Here is a 10,688-nt window from a genome sequence, read left to right on the forward strand (position 1 = left end):
GGTCTTTGTAATGGTGTATAATGTTCTTTTGGTTCTGCTCATCTCACTCAGCATCAATTCATGCAAATCATTCCAGGTTTCTCTGAATTCCCATCCCTCCAGCTTTATAGAACCATAGTGTTCAATAACATACATATACCACAATTTGTCCAGCCATTCCCCAATTTATGGACGTTCACTCAATTTCCAATGTTTGCCACCACAAACCAGGCTTCTATGAGTATTTTTGTACAAGTGATGCTTTTACCCTTTTTCATCATCTCTTCAGGGTGTAGACCCAGTAGTGGTATTGCTGGATCAAAGGGTATGCACATTTTTAATGCCCTTTGGGTGTAATTCCAAACTGATCTGAAGAAAGGTTGGATGAGTTCACAGCTCCACCAACAATGCATTAGATCCCCAACTACAGCAGTTAATTTTTTTAACCCTTTCTTACTTTTGGAAAGATTTTATTTATTCTGAGTTTTACAATTTTTCCCTCTCCACCCTTCACAGAAGTTAGTCTGTTAGACTTCAAATTGTTTCTGTGATATAAGTTGAATGTGATGAGAGAGAAATATACTTAAAAAAGAAAAATAAATGAGTTAGCAAAATTACATAATAAGATACCTTTTTTTTTCTGAAATTAAGGGTAATTTTCTTTAGTCTTTGTTCAAACTCCACAATTCTTTCTCTGGATACAGATGTTATTCTCCATCACAGATAGCCCCAAATTGTCCCTGATTGTTGCACTGATGGAATGAACAAGTCCATCAAGGTTGTTATCACCCCCTTGTTGCTGTTAGGGTATACAGTGTTTTTCTGGTTCTGCTCATCTTGCTCAGCAAGAGTTCATACAAATCCTTCCAGGCTTCCCTGAATTCCCATGGAATGGTTACTAATTCCTGGTTACTAATGCAACAACAGTGTTCCATGACATAGATATACCACAGTTTGTTAAAGCATTCCCCCAATTGAAGGATATTCACTTTAATGTCCAATTCTTTGCCAGCACAAACATGGCTGCTTTGAATATTTTTGTACAAGTGATGCTTTTACCATTTTTCATAATCTCTTCAGGGTATAGACCCACTATTGGTATTGCTGGATCAAAAGGCATGCACATTATTGTTACCCTTTGGGCATAATTCCAAATTGCTCTGAAGAAAGGTGCAATGAGTTCACATCTCCACCAACAATATATTAGTGTCCCAGATTTCCCACATCCCTTCCAACAATGATCATTATCCTTTCTGGTCATATTGGCCAATCTGGGAGGTTTGAGGTGGTACCTCAGAGATGCTTTAATTTGCATTTCTCTAATAAGAAGTGATTTAGAGCAACTTTTCATATGACTATGGATTGCTTTGATTTCCTCATTTATAAATTGTTGCATATCCTAAGACCATTTGTGAATTGGGGAATGGCTTATTTGGTTTTTTTTTTTTTTGAAAATTTGACTCAGTTCTCTGTAGATTTTAGAAATGAGTCCTTTGTCAGAAATACTACTTGTTAAAAATGTTTCCCAATTTACTAAATTACTTTTGATCTTGGTTATGGTGGTTTTGTCTGTGCAAAACCCTTTTAATTTACTGTAATCTAAATTAACTAGTTTGTTTTTAAAGATATTCTCCATCTCTTTCTTGGACACAAACTGGTTCCCTTTCTATAGATCTGACAAGTACACTACTCCTGTATCTTCTAGTAGGCTTATAATATTGCTTTTTATGTCTAAATTCTGTATCCATTTTGATCTTTTCTTGGTATAGGGTGTGAGATGTTGGTCTAATACAAGTTTCTTACATTCTAACTTCCAATGTCCCCACCTGTTTTTACGGAAGAGAGATGGGTGTTGTATTTTGTCAAAAGCTTTTTCTGTAACTATTGATATAATCATATGATTTCAGATAAGATTGTTATTAATATAATTAATTAAAATAAGTTTTCCTAATATTGAACCAACCCTGCATTCTTAGAATAAATACTACTTGGTCATAGTGTTATCATCCTAGTGATTACATGCTGTAATTGTTATGCTAAGATTTTATTTAAGATTTTTGCATCTATATTCATCAGGGAGATAGGTCTATAATTTTCTTTCTCTGTTTTAACTCTTCCTGGTTTAGGTATCAGTACCATATTGTTATCATAGAAAGAGTTAGGCACAGTTCTGTCTTCACCTATTTTTCTAAAGTGTTTATAGAGAATTGGGAATAATTGTTCCTTAAATGTTTGATAGAATTCACTTGAGAATCCATCTGGTCCTGGAGGTTTTGTCTTAGGGAGTTCAATAATGGCTTGTTGAGTTTTTTTCTGAGGTAGGAGTTTTTAGTCAGTCAATTTCCTCTTCATTTAATCTGGGAAGCATATTTTTATTAATATTGGATTATGACATTTATTGGCATAGAGCTGGGAAAAATAATTCTGAATTACAACTTTAATTTCCTTCTCATTGATCGTGAGTTCACTTTTTTCTTTTATGATACTAGCAATTTGGTTTTCTTCTTTTTTTAATCAAATTGACGAGAAGTTTTCAATTTTATTGGTTTTTCATAAAACCAACTCATGGTTTTATTTATTAGTTCAAAAGTTTTCTTGCTTTCAATTTTATTAATTTCAACTTTAATTTTTTGAATTTCTAATTTGGTATTTAATTGAGGGTTTTTTAATTTGTTCTTTCTTTAACTTTTTAGTTGCATATTTGGTTCACTGATTTCCTGTTTCTCTAAATTATTTTTTAAAAATATAATATATCCCTTGCCAGCCATCTTGAGTGTATCTCATAGGTGTTTGTATGTTGTTTCATTATTTTCATTATCTAGGATTAAATAATTAATTCTTTCTGTGAACTTTTGTTTGAACCAATCGTTCTTTAAATGAGATTATTTAGTTTCCAATTAGTTTTAGGTCTATATCTCCCCGGCCCAATATTGCATATGATTTGTTTTTAGGTTTTGTTTTTTTTTTTTGCAAGGCAAATAGGGTTAAGTGGCTTGCCCAACATCACACAGCTAGGTAATTATTAAGTGTCCGAGACAGGATTTGAACCCAGGTACTACTGAATCCAGGGCTGGTACTTTATCCACTGCACCACCTAGCCAACCCTATTGCATATAATTTTAATTGCATTATGATCTGAGAATGATGTATTCACTATTATTGCAACTAATCATTACGTTTTTATGCCCTAGTTACATGGTCAATTTTTCCATTAAGTGCAACGTACTGTGTGTGTGTGTGTGTGTGTGTGGGGGGGGGTTAGGATATTCCTTTCTATTCCCATTCAGTCTCATCCATTAGACTATCATAGCTAAGTTTTCTAAAACTCTATTTGCCTCCTTAACTTCCTTCTTGTGATGAGATTGATCTATATCTGAAAGCAGGTCATTGAGGTCTCCAACTACTAGAGTTTTGCTGTCTATGTCTTCCTTTAGCTCTTTCAATTTCGCCTTTAAGAATTTGGAAGCAACTTCTGGGCAAGATGGTGGAGAGAAGACAGGCACAGTTCTAAAGTCTCCTGATCTTTTCCCATCTATCATATGAAACAAACCTTTTAAAAGAAATCCAACCCACAAAACACAGAAAGAAAAGACAGGAGAAAGAACATCTACCTCAGGATTTGTCTCCTCCAGCAGCAGTGGACAAATTTGGGTGGGTGAGTCTGTGCTCAGAGGAAGGATCAGCCCTGGATCAACCAGATTAACAGCTGAATTGGAACTGGGAGTCTGAGGGCCAGAGAGCCAGACCTGCTGGATTAGTGGTGGGGCTACAAGGCAGCGGCTTGCATCAACTAGGGAGCAGAGGCACTGGTGTTGGTGCTTTCCCCCGGAGCTTGGCGACAGGGCTTGGGGAGAGAGTTCTGGTGCAGGAGAGCTGCAGACACCATCCCTGGGCTTCTCTGTTCTGAGGAACTCTGAGTCCACACCTCCATTACAACTCAGACCTCTTGGGGAACGAATAATTCCAAACTACTTCTGCCTCAGGGCAAGGTGTGTGACCAGAAGAACATCCCAGCTGACAATACAGAGAGGAATGACCTCAGGCTATTGTGAAGCCCACCATTGATTGAAGGCTAAAGAATTCAATACCTCCAACTCCTCCCCTCAAGCAAAGGGAGAAGGCCTCAAGCAAGGTCACAGACACTCCAGAGAAAGTAACCAACACCCCCTACTGGCCAGCCAGAGAAATTGCACTCAATGAGTAAAGCCTTTAGAGATCCCAAGCCCCTGTGAACCAGCCCCTCTCCAACTCAATGTCTTAGCAAAATGAAGAAGGGTCAGGCGAATGGTGGATCTGTAGAAAAATTCTTGGAAGGGAAAGACCATAACGCAGAAAGAGCTAGAACCTCTAAGGAGAATGCAATCTGGTCTTCAGCACAGAAATACTTCCTTGAAGAATTAAGGAAGGAGCTTAAAAATTTGGGAGAGACAATTTATACCTTGCAACAAGAAAACAAATCCTTAGAAAGTAGAATTGGACAAATACAAAAGTAGAATAAATCTCTCAGATCTTCAATTGGACAAATACAAAATGAGAATAATTCTCTCAAAACCTCAATTGGTCAAATGGAAAGCTCTTTCAAAAGTAGAATTGACCAATTGGAAAAGGAGTTGCAAAAGGTTAATGAAGAAAACTCCTCCCCCCCAAAAAAAGAATGGAGTCTAAAGAAACTAATGAATCCATGAGACAGCAAGAGTCAGTTAAACAAAATCAAAAGATGGAAAAAATAGGGAAAAAATGTAAAATAACTCATCAACAAAACCACTGACCTTAAGAATAGATCGAGGAGAGGCAACCTGAAAATTATAGGACTTCCTGAAAACATTGAAGGGAAAAAATCCTGAACTTAATGTTAAAGGATCTAGTGATGCAAAACTGCCCTTGATATCATGGAATCAGAAGGCAAGGCAGTTATTGAAAGAATGAATCGATCCTCTCCAGAAAAAGATCTTAAAATGAAAACACCAAGGAATGTTGTGGTCAAATTCCAGAACTATCAGATAAAAGAGAAAATCCTGCAAGCAGTCAGAAAGAAACATTTTAAATATCAAGGAGCCACAGTAAGGATCACATAGAACCTGGCTGCATCAACATTAAGGGATCAAATGGCCAGGAATGAGTTATTTCCAAGAGCAAGTGAGCTTGGAATGAAGCCAAGAATCTACTTTCCCACAGAGCTGAGCCTTCTCTTCTAGGGAAAAAGATGGACATTTCACAAAATGGAAGAATTCCAAAAATTCCTGATGAAAAGACCAGAGCTAAATAGAAAATTTGGACATCAGACAGGAGGTTCAAGAGACACATGAAAAGATGAAAAAAAAAAAGAAAAAAGAAAGAGGGGGTGGTAAAAGGAAAAAAAATGCTATCAAGTAAGTTGAAACTAGCTATATCCCAGCATGGGGGGAAAAGCCTCTCATAAATCTTGGGAACTGTAAATCTAACAGAGAGAATATACCTACCCAGAAATGATGCACATTCATGATCTATCCATGAAACTGCTATCTAAAGAGATGTAACTGGCTTTAACCCCATTTGAGAGAAAGACTCTAATAACTGTCAAGAATTTGAACTCTATTTGATAGAATACACTGAACTAGAAGTGACAGACACTCAGAATTTTCTATGACATAGATAGAATGATCTAAAAAACATTACCTGCTTAAAAAGGGGACAGGAAGTGGGAGGAGGGAGGGGATTGAATGCAGTAAATCTCATTACACTAAGAGGTACAAAAAACCCTATGGTAATAGAGGGGAAGAAGGGGTTAGATGAGAAACACCTGAATCTTCTTCTCATCAGATTTGGGTTAAAGTCAACCTACACACACTCAGTTAACTTATAAAACACCTAACCTTTCAAGTGTTAAAAGGGGAAAAGGGGAGTGGGTATGGAGAAAGGGAAGGGGAGTGGAGGAAAAGAAGGGGAAACAACAAAAGGAAGGGAATGGAAAAGGGAAAAAATGAAAGAGGAAAGAAAGGGGAGAGTGTGATATAGGAGGGCAAACACACTGAAAGGGGTTGTATTCAGAAACAAAATACTTGGGAATATGGATAAAGGGGGGAAAGGAGGAAAATACAAACAGAGGGCAGATAGCACAGAGGGCAATAAAGAATTAGTAATCATAACCTTGAATGTGAATGGAATGAACTTTCCCTTAAAAGGTTACCAAATAGCAGAGTGGAATAAAATCCTACAATATGCTGCTTACGAGAAATTCATTTGAAGCAGAGAGAAACAAATAGAGTAAAGGTAAAAAGTTGGAGCGAAATATATTTTCCTTCAGCTGAAGTGAAAAAAAAGCAGGGGTAGCAATCCGTATCTCAGACAAAGAAGCAGCAAAAATAGATAGCGTTAAAAGAGATAAGGAAGGAAACTTTATCCTCCTAAAAGGCACCATAGACAATAAAGTTATTTCAATGCTGAATATACATATGCACCCAGTGGGACAGCACCAAAATTCTTTGAGGAGAAGCTGAAAGAACTACAGGAAGACATAGACAGCAAAACTCTACTAATGGGTGAATTCAACCTCCCTCTCTCAGATCTAGATAAATCAAATCATAAAATAAACAAGAAAGAAGTGAAGGAGGTAAACAGATTGTTACAAAAATTAGATATAGTAGACTTTAGGAGGAAACTGAGTAGGGATGAAAAGGAATATATATTTTTCTCTGCAGGACATGGAACTTATACAAAAATTGACCATGTACTCGGACATAAAAACCTAATGATCAACTTCAGAAAGACAGAAATAGTGAATACATCTTTCTCAGATCATAATGCAATAAGTCATATGCAATATTGGGCCAAGGAGATATAGACCCGGAACATATTGGACAGTGAATAACCTAATTTTAAAAAAAATGAGTGGACCAAAAAACAAATTATAGAAAGAATTAACTATTTTAGACTAGATAATGATAATAATGAAACAACATGGGATTCATTCACAGCAACTCTCAGGGATATATTATAGCTCTAAATGCTTACATGAATAAATTGAAGAAACAAGAAACCAATGAATTAAACATGAAACTAAAAAAATTAAAGAAAGAACAAATCAAAAATCCCCAATTAAATACCAAATTAGAAATCCTAAAAATTAAAGGAGAAATTAATGAAATCAAAAGCAAAAAATAAACTATTGTATTAGTAAATAAAACCAAAAGTTGGTATTATGAAAAAAAAACAATAAAATTGATTAAATTCTGGTCAATTTGATTAAAAAAAGGAAAGAAGAAAACCTATTGCTAGTATCATAAATGAAAAAGGTGAACTCACCACCAATGAGGAGGTAATTAAAGAAGTATTTTGAAATTATTTTTCCCAACTATATGCTAATAAATTTGATAATCTAAGTGAAATGGATGAATATTCACAAAAATATAAGTTGCCCAGGTTAAATGAAGAAGAGATAAAATACCTAAACAGCCCTATATCAGAAAGAGAAGTTCCACAAGCCATCATTGAACTCCCTAAGAAAAAATCTCCAGGGCCTGATGGATTCACAGGTGAATTCTACCAAACATTTAAGAAACAATTGGTTCCAATTTTATATAAACCCTCTGGAAAAATAGGTAAAGATGGAACTCTGACTAACTCTTTCTATGAAACCAATATGGTGCTGTTACCTAAACCAGGAAGAGTTAAAACAGAGAAATAAAATTATAGACTCATCTCCCTGATGAATATAGATGCTAAAATCTTAAATAAAATCTTAACAAAATGATTACAATGCTGAAAAAGCTTTTGACAAAATGCAGCATCCATTTCTATTAAAAACCCTAGAGAATGTAGGAATAAATGGACTATTCATTAAAATAATTACAAGTATCTATCTGAAACTATCAACACGCATTATATTCAATGCAGAGAGGTTGGAGGCAGTCCCAGTAAAATCAGGGGTGAAACAAGGGTGCACATTATCACCACTACTGTTCAATATTGTAGTAGAAATGTTAGCATCAGCAATTAGAGAAGAAAAAGAAATTGAAGAAATTAGAATTGGGAAGGAAAAGACAAAACTCTCACTCTTTGCAGATGACATGATGTTCTACCTAGAGAATCTCAGGAAATCATCCAAAAAACTACTGGAAAAAATTAGTAATTTTAGCAAAGCTGCAGGTTATAAAATAAACCCTCATAAATCCCCAAAATTTCTATATATGTTTAGCAAGGTACAGCAGGAAGAGCTAGAAAGAGGAATCCCATTCAAAGTTACCTCAGACAATATAAAATACTTGGGAGTCTATTTGCGAAGACAGACTCAGAATCTCTTTGAAAATAATTATAAAACATTTCTCACACAAATTAAATCAGATTTAAATAACTGGGCAAATATGAACTGCTTATGAATAGGTAGAGCTAATATAATTAAAATGACAATTCTACCAAAATTAAACCATCTGTTTAGTGCCCTACCAATCCAAATTCCAAAGAATTACTTAAATGAGTTAGAAAAAATAGTAAGTAAATTCATATGGAGAAATAAAAAGTCGAGAATTGCCAGGAGCTTAATGAAAAAAAATTGCAAACGTAGGTGGCTTAGACCTACCTGATCTAAAATTATATTATAAAGCATCAGTCATCAAAACTGTTTGGTATTGGCTAAGAAATAGAGTGGTGGACCAGTGGAATAGACTAGGTGCAAAAGCAGGAGATGATTATAGTAATCTGCCCTTTGATAAACCCAAAGAGTCCACTCATTGGGATAAAAACTCCCTCTTTGATAAAAACTGCTGGCATAATTGGAAGTTAGTATGGAAGAAACTTAGCATAGACTAACACCTAAGACCCTTTACCAAGATAAGATCCAAATGGTTAGAGGACTTAGACATAAAAAAAATACTATAAGCAAACTAGAAGATCAAGGACTAGTTTACCTGTCAGATCTATGGAACAGGGAGCAGTTTATGACTATGGAAGAGTTGGAGAACATCTCCAAAAACCAATTAGATGATTTCAATTACATTAAATTAAAAAGCTTTTGCACAGATAAAACCACTGTAACCAAGATGAAAAGAAATGTAGTAAATTGGGAAACAATTTTTACAAGTAATGATTCTGACAAAGGACTCATTTCTAAAATATACAGAGAACTGAGTCATATTTTTAAAAGAAAAAGCCATTCCCCAATTGACAAATGGTGAACGGATATGCAAAGGCAATTTATGGATGAGGAGATCAAAGCAATCCATAGCCATATGAAAAAATGCTCTAAATCATTAATTATTTGATAAATGCAAATAAAAGCTTCTCTGAGGTACTACCTCACACCTTTCAGATAGGCCAATATGACCAGAAAGGACAATGCTCATTGGTGGAAGGGTTGTGGGAAATCTGGGACACTATTACACAGTTGGTGGAGCTGTGATCTCATCCAACCCATCTGGAGAGCTATTTGGAAATCTGCCCAAAGGGCAACAAAAATGTGCCTCCCCTTTGACCCAGCAATACCACTACTGGGTCTATTTCCTGAAGAGATGAAGAAAAAAGCCTAAAAGCATTACTTTTACAAAAATATTTATAGGCTCTGTGGTGGCAAAGAATTGGAAATCAAGTAAATGTCCTTCAATTGGGGAATGGCTTGGCAAACTGTGGTATACATATGTATGTCATGGAATACTATTGTTCTATTAGAAACCAGGAAGGACAGGATTTCAGGGAAGCCTGGAGGTATTTGCATGGACTGATTCTGAGTGAGATGAGCAGAACCAGAAAAACACTGTATACTCTAACAGCAATATGGGAGTGATGTTCAACCTTGAAGGACTCACTCATTCCATTAGTGCAACAATCGGGACCAATTTTTGGGCTGTTTGCAAAGGAGAGTGCCATCTGTATCCAGATAAGGAGCTGTGGAGTTTGAACAAAGTTCGTGGACTATTTCCTTTAATTTAGAAAAAAAAAAGATATCTTATTTTATGATCTTGTTACCTCTTAGATTTCTTGTCTCTTCTTTAAGGATATGATTTCGCTCTCATCACACCCAATTTGGATCAAGGTACAACATGGAAACAAAGTAAAGACTGACAGATTGCTTTCTGTGGGGGGTTATGGGGAGGGAAGTAAGATTAGGGGGAAATTGTAAAACTCAGATAATATCTTTAATAAAATCAAATTAAAAAAGAATTTGGATGCTATAGCATTGGATACTTACATATTTAATATTGAAATTACTTTATTGTCTATGGTACGTTTTGGGAGGATATAGTTTCCTTTCTTATCTCTTTTATTTTATATCTATTTTTGTAGTTGTTTTGTCTAAGATAAGGATTGCTACCCCTGCTCTTTTCACTTCAGGTGAAGCAAAATATATTTTACTCCCACCTTTTTCCCTTTACTCTATATGTATCTATCTGCTTCAAATGAGTTTCTTGTAAGAAGCATAGTGTAGGATTTTAGCTTTTATTCCAGTCTTCTATTTGCTTATGTTTTAAGTGAGAGTTCATCCCATTCACCTTCAAAGTTCTAATTAACTAACTCTTTATTGCCCCCATGCTATCTTCCCTCTGTTTGTACTTTTTCCCTTTTTTCCCCTTTCCCCATATTCCCCCTCCAATATCAACTCTCCTGCCCTTTTCTTTCCCCTTTTCCTTTTCCCCTTTCCCCTCCTCTTCTTTCACTTAGTACTTCTTTTTCTCCTCCTTCCCTGTACCACCCTCCCCTTTTCCCCTTTTTATACTTGAAAGTTAAGATAAGTTTCTTAA

This window comes from Macrotis lagotis, chromosome 1, assembly GCF_037893015.1.
Source record: "Macrotis lagotis isolate mMagLag1 chromosome 1, bilby.v1.9.chrom.fasta, whole genome shotgun sequence".
Lineage (NCBI taxonomy): Eukaryota > Metazoa > Chordata > Mammalia > Peramelemorphia > Peramelidae > Macrotis > Macrotis lagotis.